General features: G+C 45.7%; 1 long non-coding RNA gene across 2 annotated transcripts; it reads right to left on the reverse strand.

The window, feature by feature from the left end:
- Positions 1 to 3,270: 3,270 nt before the first annotated feature.
- Positions 3,271 to 13,777, reverse strand: LOC131575159 (uncharacterized). Of its 2 annotated transcripts, XR_009276719.1 has the most exons (4): positions 13,563 to 13,777; positions 13,248 to 13,340; positions 4,179 to 4,384; positions 3,271 to 3,767 (listed from the first exon to the last, which is right to left on the reverse strand). It is a non-coding gene; the product is annotated as an uncharacterized LOC131575159 (long non-coding RNA). The 2 variants fall into 2 exon arrangements; XR_009276718.1 differs by lacking the exon at positions 13,248 to 13,340.
- Between the last annotated feature and the right edge of the window lie 7 nt (positions 13,778 to 13,784).

The raw sequence follows: 13,784 nt of genomic DNA on the forward strand, positions 1-13,784 counted from the left end.
CCATAAACAATATTCCTTCCCCTCGTGAGCTAAAATCCTGAAAATGCTTTGGGATGAGTTGTTGAGGAATTCTAAATCAGAGCAGCTGTGATCTCACACCCCTGAAAGGCTGACCCATAATTAATATTCCTATCAGGACGTTTTTCAGATGGATTGCTTCAGGAGCTGAGGTCACAAAGAGTGAGAGGATTCAAACCCACATAACTTCTCCCTTTTAGAATTATTTCTCCTTTTCTTTCTCTATTGTATATTCTGGCTCTATTAAAGGTGTTCCAGAATAGTTCCCAGATATATTTCTCCAGGGGCCCTATTTTCCACTTTTTATTTGCTCTCTCAATTTTTCTCCAGTGGGTGTGAGATGATCCCCGTCATGCATTTCATTCAAATTCCAGGAAAATTCAAGGAGAATTGAACTTTCAATTTGTCTGTCAAATGTGATATTACTGTACAACGCCATCTAATTCATGCCTTTTGTATATTTGTGAATTCCAGAAGTTTATCTCAATATGAAACAGATTTGTTCTGTTTTAACCAGACACGAGGCAGATATTGAGCAGGATGAGTTCTCCACCTGGCCATTCTTAGCAATTAAACAACATTGAAGAGCAAAAACCAAAGCACAGATAACGGTGAAAAACCCACCTGGATAATTTCCAAATATTCCTGGGTTTACACTTTTTGATAGAAACATCACAGAAGGGTTTGGATTGGGAGGGACCTTAAAGATCATCCATTTCCAATGACATGGGCAGGGACATTTTCCACTATCTCAGGTTGCTTCAAGCCCCATCCAACCTGGCCTTGAACATTTCTAGGGATGAGGCATCCACAATTTCTCTGAGGAATCTCTTCCAGGACCTCACCACCCTCACAGGGAAGAATTCCTTCCTAATATCCAGTCCAATGACTACACTCAATGCCCAGTCTCTCTTCTCTCAAGGTGGGGCTCCTGAATTTTTTCCACATTGATTCCATCAGGGGAAAATTAAATTATTCATAAAATCATGGAATTGCTGAGGTTGGGAAAGACTTTTGAGATTATTAAGTCCAACCATCGGCCCAGCAGGATGCTCACCATCAACCATTCCCTCAATGCCATATCCATGGTTTTTTAACATTCCCAGGGATGGTGGTGGGATGAATTCCACCACAGTGCTTGTGATAATTTGTTTTCCAGCTCTCCTTCCCTCTTGGACACCATCCTTTTCCCCTGTGACCTCTGCAAGTGCATCACAAATATTGTCCCGGACTGGCAAAAATTGAAATGCAAAGGGAGGGAGAAGAGGTTAAATCCATACAAAAGGAAAGGGAGAGAAGGTGGAAACTTCCTTACATTTAGTGCAAAAATCATGGAAACAAAAATCCTTAAGGCTGGAAAAGATCTTCTGAGATCACCAAGTCCATTTCAGTGGCCCAGTTCCTACCCAGCTCCTGCAGCTTGTGTTTCCTTGGACCTTCTCCCCGGTGAGATCTCTGCTGCTCCTGCAGACTTCAGGGGCTGGATGGAAACAAAATCAGAGGCTGTGTAACCTGAAAAATGCTTTTCAAACGTTTTTCTGCCCTTTTGGAGGGTGAGAAAGCTCCCACCCCGTGGGAGCCATCACTGTGCGCTCTCAGAAAAGCCTGTGCTGAGAACAGCAATCCCCAAGGAGATTCCAAGGGAAAACAGGATCTGTGAGAGTGCAATCAGCCACTGCAAAGTAACTTTTCCTGCAAGACTCAGGCAATTCCTACCAATTCCTTGGGTGAAATCAGTGCTGGGGAACACTCAGGGACAGGATTTCCCTGCAGTGCTTTTGCAGGAGGATCTTGGACTCCTGGTGGGTCACAGGACTCATCCCCTTGGGAAAAAGATGCTCCTTTGGGCTGTCCTGCCCCAGCATGGATGTCCTGGCATCCATGGGGTGGGCAACAACCTGCAGCACCTTCCCACTCTTCTCCAGCATCATCCACATGCCCAGCATCCCAAATCTCTATGGTCTCTCAATCAGAACCAAAAGCAAATTGATTTTCCAGCTCTGTCAGCTCCTCCGCATGAACAGGGGTGAGGAACAGCTCAGGGGTTTCTTTGCCATCTGAGAAGACACATATTTGCCCTAAAGTCAGTGATTTTACATTTCTCTGGGCAGGCACAGGGGATTTATGTACTGTGTTGATTGTCTGGTAATTTCATGAACCCAAAAACTGAGATGGGAAATAAAATCCTGCTCATTTTAAATAAATATATCCATATATGAGGCAAAATGACACCATCATGGACCAAATGACTCCAGTGGCCCTTTCCAACCTCACTCATTTTGTGATTCTGTGATTCTGTGATCATCCCCCATTTCTCTAGGTCTTGGATCATTCACCTTTAATTAATACCCGCTTTAATTAATACCTTCCAGAGCCTGAAAAGCACAGCACTGGCTCCCACCTCCAAAGCCAAAACGTTTCTGGCCCACACTGATGATTTAGGGGGGACATTCCCAGCTCCAGCTTTAAAAGGACTGCAGGAAAAGCAACACAAATCATCTGGGACAAGCTCTGGACCAGAATTCCCGACAGAGCCTGAACCACTTTTGCTCCATCTCCTTCCAACAGCAGGAATTCCCTTGAGTAAAATCCCCAAAGAGTCCTGATGGAGAAAAGTGACCTGGGAAATCAAAGTGGGAAAAATTCAAATTATTTTTTCCTCTTTGACCCACTCTAATTCTCTCATTCTGACCCAAAGGGGATCCATTCTTGAAGCATTTAAAATCAACGGGAATCAGAATGTTCCAGACATTCCCACGCACTGCAGGAGATCACAGGAAACCTCCAGTCCAAATCTTCAGACCTTTCCACCAGTGGGAGTTAGGAAGATAAATATTTATATAGGTTTTATATTTTATATTTTATAGGTTTTGGGCTGAACTTTTCACTCAGGGATTTAAGGAATATTTGCCACAAAAATTCAGGCAAAATTTTCTGTGAAACCCAATCCTCCCTGGCCTTCTCCAGGTGAAAAAAAGATCCCGGTTGGAGACATTCACAAACATTATTTACCAAATAAAACAATTCAAACTTCATTGTTTTGTAACTTTCTTCTGAATATTTTGGCAAATTTGCTGCTTTTCCAGACATGGAAAACGTCAATCTGAGCAGCACGATGTGAACTTTCCAGCTAACTAAACCTGGCTTGAGAAAAATGCTGGTGACAAGTGAAAAAATGACACATGCTTTGCCAGAAATAATAATTAAATCCATGGAGGCAACCAAGATGAGCTGTGGCTGAGAAGGAAAAAAAAAGAAAAAAAAAAAGAAACTCTTGTGGCTGGGGAGGAGAAATAGAGACAGCATTTCATAAAGGCTGAACCTTCAAACATTCCCTTGGTCTGGTCCTTCCATGAGGTCACGTTAATGAGCTGTTTCCTGGGCAGGACAAAAGGTTTAAAACAGAAGGAAAACCAGTGGAGGAGCTGTTCCACTTTGTTCTGCTCCACTGTGATGTGGAAAAGAAAAAACACCCCCAAAACTTTGGGATTTCTTAAATTGATCAAGACTTTCCAACAACATCATTCAGAAGATCATTTAAATAAAGAACAGGCATCTTTCATTTAAATGTGAACATCCAGGAGAGATAAAGGAAAAGTTTTCATAGTTCTGAGCATCTCCACTGGGAATTTCCACCTCTGAGGTCCTGCTCCAGGTGGGATCTCCAGGACCTTCAGGAATCACAAGTCATTGGTTGGTCTGAAAGAGGGGAGGCTTCAGAATCCATTTGTGGGCAGCTTTGGGCACCACTGTAACATAAAAATGATATAAAGATATGAGAAATTGTCCAAAGGAGGGACACGAAGGTGGTGAGGGCTCTGGAGGGGAAGCTTGATGAGGAAAGTTTTGGGTTCCTTGGTTTTCTCAGCCTGGGGAAGATTCTGAGGAGGGACCTCCTTGGATCTGGAGCTTGGGGGGAAGGGCAGGCACTGATCTCTTGTGTCTGGTGACAGAGCCCGAGGGAACGGCCTCAAGTTGTGTCAGGGGAGGTTTAGGTTGGCTTTTAGGAAAAGGTTCTTCCCCCCAGGGTGGTTGGGCACCGGAACATCTCTCCAGGGGATGGTCACAGCCCCAAGCCTGACAAAGCTCAAGGAGAGTTTGGACAGCGTTGCCAGGCACAGGGTGGGATTTTTGGACATCTCCTGGAGATGGAGACTGACCTGGAGCTCACCTGAGCAGCGTTTGGGCGAGGCCATGTGCTCCTAAAGGAAGAAGGATGAAAGGAAATTCCTTCCCATCCATGGAAGTGTTCCAGGTCAGGTTGGGGGGAGCAACCTGGGATAGTGGAAGGTGTCCCTGCCCATGGCAGGGGGTTGGGACAAGATGATCTCAAAGGTCCCTTCCACCCAAAGCAGTCTCTGATTCCCTGAAAAAAAAACAAAAAACAAAAAAACAAAAAAACAACAAACCAAATCAAAATAAACCCCACTAGGGATAAAATATAACAAATAAAAGAATATATAAACCAGGAGTTAAGATTTATAATCCTGGAAAAGGAAGTTTAAATAATCATATTAATTAAAAATTTAAAAAAAAAAAAAAAATCTATGAATCCAAGTCTTTTTCTTAATTCCTTGCTGAAAATAACAGTGAATTTCCCTCTTGTTTCCATTTTTTCCACACAAAAGAGGGAAAGCAAAAGGCTTCCAGAGCTTTTATGATGAATTGAATGCAGTTAGAGCAGGCAAGGTATTTACAAGTTGTGCTTAATAGAAAGGTTTATCAAAGGCAGGGTAATTACCAGACAGTTTGGGGGCCTGAAAACAGTGTTATTAAAAAAGAAAAAAAAAAAAAAAAAAAGTAGAGGAGGAAATAAAAGAGAATTCACACGGAAATATGTAAAAGCAAGTGAGTTTCAAGCTGAACTGGTGCATCAGCTCTCTTTACACAGAGCAAAAAGCAAATTATTACAGGGCAGGGCAGACAAGGAAAACAAGAAATACCTGGATTAGTGAGAATAAATAACTTTAATAAAAGGTCGGGAGGTGTGGAGGATGTCCCTGACCATTGTTCAAGAGGGTATTTCATCAGGGATGCCAGCTGCAGGTGACGTCATGGAATAATAAAATGGTTTGGGTCGGAAGGGACCCTAAAAACCATTTTATTCCAACCCCTGCTATGGGCAGGGAATTTCCACAGAACCAAGCTGCTCCAAGCCCCACCCAGCCTGTCCTTGAGCACTTCCAGGGGTGGAAATTGGATGAAATCTTTTACTTTCCCGGTGAAACCACTAAGGAGCGGTGTCAGAAGGTGCTCAGGACCCAGGTGGACCCTTTGATCCAACTGGGAATGGTTGTTCTCCCCTTCCCAAGCAGCAGGAGCCCCACAACTTCCCCAGACAGCTCTCTCCGAAGTCTAATCAGTCTGACTGCTAAAAATAACTGCTGCTTATCCACGCTCAAATCATTCCAGTAATTAATAGAGAATTAATTCAAGGCAGGCGGCGATGCCCGTGAGAGCAAACGACCTTGCTTTGTGCAGGGAAGACAAATTAGCCAAGGTCCATCCAATGTGAGCCATCAAAACGGGAGGAACAGGATGTTCCCAATCTCCTGACTGTTTTTATCCACACAGGATTTGTGGACCACAAGGGAGGAAGAGCTCCCATTACCATCCCTACTATTCCCTGGCCAGCAATTATATCAATCTTGATATTTTGTGGAGATCCTTGACATTTATTTTGATGATTTTTTTTTATTTATTTATTTTTTCTGTTTCTTTTCTTTTTAAATTCACCTCTGGATGCTGTTCCTACAATTCCATAAGTCTCAACCTAGTCTGTGGAAATATGGTTTATGCAGCTCCATCCCTCTGTCCATCTACCTGTCTGCCCATGGATCTAACTGGGCATCACCCTGCCCAGATTCAAGCAAAATAAATTAGGAGAAAGCTCTCAAAGCTCTAGAAATAACCTCATGTTGTGTGAAAATTGGTCAAAAAGAGGAGAAACCTCAAAATGAAGGGTCCCATAAAAGGATCTCAGCTCCTCAAACACTCCTGGAAGTAGCAGCCAGGTGGACACCAGGAAAATCCATCCCCTGATGATTCCTTTTGCTCAGCAAAAGAGGAAGAAATCCTGGGAAGGAGCCCAAAGGCAGGAAAAAAAAAACAGATAACTGGGAGCTTAGAGGATTGAGGAGACAATGTGATTTTCAGCTTCACTCATTCCAAAAGTTTCGGGTTGAGGGAGACAATTGCCTCCCTCTGCTCAGGTGAGATCCCACCTGGAATTCTGCATCCAGCTCTGGGGTCCAACAGCAGAAGGACGTGGAGCTGCTGAAGCAGATCCAGAGGAGACCATGGAGATGCTCCAAGGGTTGGAGCCCCTCTGCTCTGGAGCCAAGCTGGGAGAGCTGGGAATGTTCAGCCTGGAGAAGACTCCAGAGAGAGCTCAGAGCCCCTTCCAGTGCCTAAAGGGGCTCCAGGAGAGCTGGAGAGGGACTTGGGACAAGGGATGGAGTGACAGGACCAGGAGGAGTGGCTTCAAAATGCCAGAGGGCAGGATTAAATGGGATATTGGGAAGGAATTCTTGGCTGTGAGGGTGCAGAGGCCCTGGAATGGAATTGCCAGAGAAGCTGTGGCTGCCCCTGGATCTCTGGAAGTGCCCAAGGCCAGGCTGAATGGGGCTTGGAGCAACCTGGGATAGTGGAATGTGTCCCTGTCCATGGCAGGGGTTGGAATGATCTTTAAGGACCATTCCAACCCAAATAATTTTGGCATTCAATGAAAATTCCACCCCTTTGGCTTTGCCTGGGCTGCAGAGACTGCAAATCCATCTCCCCCATTTCCTTCCTATCAGGTCTGTTTAATCCCAGACACATTCCTGGCCATCCTCTGGCATCCCACTTTTGGCTGGAGAGACTGACAAGGCAGATGTTAATTCCGTGCTCAGTGCTGGCTGCGCTATCGATTCCAAAACCTCTGGGCTCGGGATCTGTGGCTCCTTGGAAAAGGTCACGGCCCAGCAGGATGTGCAATTTGCAAAGGTCAGGCAGGGGAAGGGATCCTTGACTCCTGCCAGGGGAGCTGAGAGGGATGATTTCATTCCGGCCACAAAATCAAAAGTGAACTGCTGGGAGCAGCTCTGAATCACACAATAGGATTTTGTTTTTCCTTTTGTGTTTCCATTTATTGTTAAGAATCTGACAAAACACAACCACCTGCATGGTGGTGCCTATTTAACAGCCAAGCTCCTGGGAATCAGTAAAGATTTAGCCAAAAAATGGAGCTGGGACTCCAATTTGTTTAATCAAATTCAGGTTTGGCTTTAGGACGTGTTGGACAATGCTCCAAGCTCTTCTGACCAGGCTGCCCCTGGGCATATCGTGGAATCTTGGAATGGTTTGGATTGGAAGGGATCTTAAAGCTCATCTCATTCCAACCACCCTGCCATGGGCATCTTCCACTATCTCAGGCTGATCCAAGCCCCATCCAACCTGGTCCTGGACATTTCCAGGGATGGGGAAACCACAGCTTCTCTGGGAAAACTGTGTCAGGGCCTCCCCACCCTCAGAGGGAAGAATTCCTTCCCAATATTCCATCTAAACCTGCCCTTTATCAGGGGTACCTTGAAGCCATTCCCCCCTGCGCTTTCAAATTGGCAAATTCCTAACGACTTCAAGCAACTGAGGGTTGATTTTTCCAAAAGATTTTCCAGATAAACAGTTAAACCAGGAGGAAATGACAAATATTAATCAGAATTCCCATTATCTCTCCTGGTTTGTGCAACTCATCCTCTGCTGTCCTAAGCATCAGAGCATTTGACAAAGCAGTCGGGGGGGGGAAAAAAAAAAATCAACTTTTTAATGAAATAGTTTTTGTAAGAAATTGCCAATTCATCAAAATCAAATTGCTTCATGCCACCACATCTCTCCAGCCCAATTAGTTTGTAATTAGTTAACACAAAGTGGAGCAGTTCTAAGCAGAGGGACAAAGACAAGCGTTATCAGAATTCCTGCCCCTGTAAATAGAGGAGCATCTGCTCCACAGAAAGGAAACCTGACTTTAAAGGACTGATCCTATATCTCCTGTGTCTTAATTTCATGTCCTGAGTGGAGACTCACTGATTTAGATGGATCTTTGCTCTCCATAACTGGGTTTGATCCCAAAATCCATCCTGGACTTCAAATAACTTTATTATTTCTTCAGAGTGCTTCTTTGTCCACAGAATCCTATTTTCCAACACTTTGTCAACAACTTCAGAACCAAGCCACAAAAAAAGCCCTGACAAGAATGATCCCTCAAGAAAACCTTCTTCCCAATGCATAAATTCATGAGATGAGCTCCTTCTGTGCAGATTTTTTTTCCCAAAGCCTTGTTAATATTGGGAAAGCACCACCACTTCTGGGGACTGACCACAAACTAAGGGCAAGATGGACAAAAAAAGGAGATTTTATGACCTTTGCATGAGGGGGAGACAACTTTTCTACCCCCCACATTCAAAGCCAGGGCTGGACAGGACCTGGAGCAACCTGATCTGGCAGAAGCTGTCCCTGCCCTGGGATGATCCCTTCCACCTAAAATTTTTCTGTGATCCTGTGTTTCCTCCTGCAGCAGCTGGACTGGAAATCTCAGGTTCTTCCCTGTCCATATTCTGTGGCTTCTTGTGGGTCCAGGAAAATTAATTTTTCTGGTGGAAGTAAATGTTCATCAAGGTTGGCTGAGGGTCCTGGTTTGAGATCTGTTGTGTGACCCCAGGAAATTCATGTTTCCTGCCTGTATTTCCAATATTTTGCCACATTTGTACACAGGAAGATGCAATGCCTGGTAAGGGAAAAGTCAGAAAGTTTTTGTGAGGGCAGAAGAAGCACAGAACCTCTTTGTGGTCCCAGCCCAGGCTGCTCTCCCCACCCTTCACCCCAACTCCAAAGTGTGGGTGCAGGAAAATTCTCCCCTTTCTCCCTGCAAACAACTCCAGGATGTGCCAGGCATCGCCGGCAGGAGCTGGCAGGGATCCCACACCCTGAGTCTTTTGCGAGCAGAAGAGCTCAGCAATTAGCAAAATAACAAAAAAAAAAAAAAAAAAAAAAAAAAAGAGAGAGTCAAATGCATTTTTGATGCTCTGAAGTTGCTGAGATTTTTAAACAAACAATCTGGGGCTGCTCCCACACGCTGGGAGCGGGTTGAGCTCCAGCCATGTGGCAACAGCACCATCGTATGGGAATCTCCAATCCCTGCAGCCCTTGGAATTTTCTCCATCGGACTCCTTGCTCCACTGACAAGATCAGCACCGTGGTGGGATCTATTTTCAGCCCTGCATTGATTTCACGGTTGTCACCAGGAATGTGTGGGATGTGAAGGTGAACTTTTTCTCCAGGGCTGGTCACGCTGGCTCAGGAATTCAGAAATCCCGAATTGGAATCGCTGGATGTTTCACTCTGCGCCCAGACCCTTGGAGAAATACTCAAGGTCAAGCAGACTCCTTGCTTGTTAAGCTTTTGTAATGCAACCGGGTTGTACCCGTGTGCACCCACAGATCCCAAAAACTTCTCTTGGAATGCAGGAATTCCAAACCCTGTATGGTGCTGGAGAAAGAGGCACAAAGAACGGCAGGCTTGAGCCACAGGTCCCTGAGAAGCCCAGTGACAGAGACCCAAACACCTCCTGCACCCCCTCAATGTCCTGCTCTTAATGGCAGCTCCAGTCTCCATTGCTGGGCTCTGGAATTCCAGCAGGAATCCCAGCCTTGCATCCATGTGCTCTGAAGCTCATTTGAGCAGCAAACCTGGATATAAATCCTTGGAGTGAGAGATGGGCCAGGACATGGAACAGTGTTTAATATCTCCAGGAGCTGGAACCTCTCTCTGCTGGCAGCCAAGGGCACCTCTGGAGCAGCTGGAATCACTTTTTCCTGCTGCTGGATCAGCATCATTCGTGTCTATCCCAGGACAGAAGAAAGTGGAAAACAGCTGGGAGCTGGGGAAAAAATACTTGAGGCTGAGATAGGGGACAACCTGTGTGTTTTCCATAGAATCATGGAATGGTTTGGGTGGGAAGGGACCACCAAGGTCACCTTGTCCAGCCCCCTGCCATGGACAGGGACATCTTCCACTGGACCAGGTGCCTTCTGCTGTCCTGTTGTGGTCTCGGACGGCTCCAGAGACGGGGCAGCCACAGCTTCTCTGGGCAGCCTGTACCTCAACACTCTCAAAGGAGGAATTCCTTCCCAAAATCCAATCTAAACTCCATCCGTCCATCATCCATCCATCTATCATCCATCATCCACCCATCCATCCATCATCCATCCATCCATCATCCATCCATCCATCCGTACATCCATCCATCATCCATCCATCATCCATCCATCCATCCATCCATCAATCATCCATCATCCATCCATCTCCCATCCATCCATCCATCCATCATCCATCCATCCGTCATCCATCCATCTCCCATCCATCCATCCATCCATCATCCATCCATCCATCCATCCATCCATCCATCATCCATCCATCATCCATCCATCCATCCAATCCATCCATCCATCATCCATCCATCATCCATCCATCCATCCATCATCCATCCATCTCCCATCCATCATCCATCCATCATCCATCCATCCATCCATCCATCCGTCCATCCATCATCCATCATCCATCCATCATCCATCCATCATCCATCATCCATCCATCCATCATCCATCATCCATCCATCATCCATCCATCCATCCATCATCCATCATCCATCCATCATCCATCCATCCATCCATCCATCATCCATCCATCCATCCATCCATCCATCCATCCATCCATCATCCATCCATCCATCCATCTCCCATCCATCCATCATCCATCTATCTCCCATCCATCCATCCATCCATCATCCATCCATCATCCATCCATCTCCCATCCATCCATCCATCCATCCATCCATCCATCATCCATCCATCTCCCATCCATCATCCATCCATCCATCCATCATCCATCCATCCATCCACCCATCCATCCATCCATCCACCCATCCATCCATCCACCATCCATCCATCCATCATCCATCCATCATCCATCCATCCATCCATCCATCCATCCATCCATCCATCATCCATCCATCCATCATCCATCCATCCATCCATCATCCATCCATCCATCCATCATCCATCCATCCATCCATCTCTGGGAACATGTCTACATCTCCTCCTCTTGAAATCTTTCTCCTCCCTTACTCAATCCGTCTGTTTTCCTGCCTATCCAGCTCCATGCCTCATTTGGGATCCATGCTTCCCTCCTTGCAGAAGAGTCTCTAATGAGATTTGCCTCACTCCCACCTGGTGACTCAATCTCATTTATTCCCCACCCGTTCTGATTTGGGACAGCTGAATATTCCCGAGGCTGTGAACAGCCATTAGAAATTCCCACTTGGACGCCTAAAATTGGTCACTAAAATCCCTTCTCTAACATCCCACAACCCCACAGATTTGCAGAACAGCACTTCAGGCAGCATCAGCTCTCTGTTAACACCATCCATGAATGGAAAAGACAATAAAATTCCCTCTGGAGCCCATTTTAACCACACACAGGGACTTCGGGACATCCTGGAAAGGAGTTACAGTCACGACCATGCTGAGAAAACAACGCAGTGCTCAGAGAAGCTGTGGCTGCCCCACACCTGGAAGTGTCCAAGGCCAGGTTGGACAGGGTTTAGACCCCCTGGCAGGGGTGTGGAACGAGATCATCTTGAAGACTCTTCCAACCCAAATAACTCTGTGACCCTGTGATTCTAAGATCTCTGACCTCCTACAAGCTCCCCTACATCTGACCGCGAAATTGGAGAAAATTCCTTTTGATGTCTCTCTGTCCAGATTTTCCAGGAATCCTTTCACTGTTTTTTCCTCAAATTTCCAGCTCATGGCTGCTCCTCGATGTGATCCATGACACCACGCTCTATACCGTGATCCATCACCATTTTCCCAGCCTGGCACAGGGCAGGAGCAAATAATCCAGAACCAGGATAGAGAAAATAATCAACTCCTGTTTCCCCCTTCCCAAACAGAGAGCTCCAGACCTGTCTCTATCAGGAATCTGCAGTGACAGCAAAAATAGTATTAAATAAACAAATTCCAAGGGATTTTGCAGACACCGTGAGATTCCCAGAGGGAACTGATGGCCTTTTCCATGCAGGCAGATGAATTTGGAATTTTATAACCTCAGGAAAAGAAAACACCACCTCGTACACCCAGTCCTATGGATAACTGTGTGTTAATGCATGTGGAATTATAACGGGGTATGTTTGCCATCTTCAGGAGTCGGGCAGGAATTGCACTTCAATTTCCCAAAAATCGGTGAGAATCAACAGTTTATGTAAGAGTACAGGAATTCCTGGGATCTCGCACAGCCTCAGGCAAGCAGGACTGGGGGATGGAGGAGCTCTCAGCTGTCAGATTCTCTCACAGCAACACCAATTTTGAGCTTTTCTGGCTGATGTTAGAAAAAGAATAAAAATAATGGTACTGGGAAAGATGGAAAGAGATTTTCTTCCTTATCAATGCTTTTTTGAAGAAATATTTAATTCCAGGCCCTGGTGGATTTGATAGGGAGAGGGTTTTTCCCCCTTGGCCCTGTTCTTCCTTACCACAAAAAGCCAAACCCTACAGGGACAGTCCTAAGGGATTAAAAAAGAAAAATAACCTCAAATACCTCTAAATGAGGAAGTGCACAGCCTGAAAAAATAAAGGCTTTTTTTATCCATAAAACTTGGCTATAAATTATATGGTCTGTAAAACTATGATGAGGCAGAAGCCAATAGACACAGAAAGAAGGTGTTGGCGTGTTTTTTTAGGTATTTTTTAAACAGAAGAGTGCAAAGTGGAATTGGTTAAAATCCTCACAGAGGAATTAGGATTTGTCAAATCATCTCCTACAACAGAGTCTCCTCTGGCCTAAATCAGGGCAGGAGTTTTAGTCTCTACCCTTCATCCCACAGCCACTGATAAATGATCCACCTGCACACCTTCCTTTCCATTTAGAAAAGTGTCTGGGAGTTAAACTGCATGGGAATAAATCCCTGAAAGAAAGAAATGCCCAGCAGTAATCCCAAGAGCCCGGGAAGGGGGGGGGGGGGGGGGGGGGGGGGAATAAAAATTAAAGGTTAAATTTAGCAAAAAAAAGCCCTGTGTTCTTTTGCCCTGGCACGTCCTGAGAAGTGGTCACAGGATGTGAGGAATGGGAGAGGACTCTGCTCAACCCACGAGAGCAAACATTCACACTCGAGGCTGGAATGTGGCTGAACTCACCCCGTCTGTGACAGAGAAGTGGCATTTTTTGGACAAGCCTAGGCTGTTGATATCACATCTGCTGTGAGTCAAGTGCCCAAACTTGCACCCAGCCTGTGCCAGACAGGAGCACACAAAGAGAACCATCACCAAACATCTCAAAACGCCAAATAAATCCAGGTCAAAGTCCCTTTCTCTGGGTTTCAAACAACAATAGATAAGAGTTGGCCATTGCTTTTTACCAGAAAACAAATGCAAACGAGGGCGAATGAACTCCTCTATACCTGGAAAGGCCGATGCACTTTTAATCTGCCCACATACCTCCCCACCACATACCTTGTTATCACGAGTATCACTCACACAGGCAGATAAATACCCGGAGCTGTTGATCCAAAGAACATTTTGTCCTCGGTTTAAACACAATGGCTCCACTCAGGGTGGCACCGGGGGTGGAGAGCCTCGTTCACAGGGTGCCACTGCACCCTCAGTGGCTCAGAAGAAATGCATAAGGCCGGCCTTGTTCGGAAGAATTTGGGGCTTTTTCCACTCCTGTGAGCA

The sequence above is a fragment of the Poecile atricapillus genome, chromosome 2, assembly GCF_030490865.1.
Source record: "Poecile atricapillus isolate bPoeAtr1 chromosome 2, bPoeAtr1.hap1, whole genome shotgun sequence".
NCBI lineage: Eukaryota > Metazoa > Chordata > Aves > Passeriformes > Paridae > Poecile > Poecile atricapillus.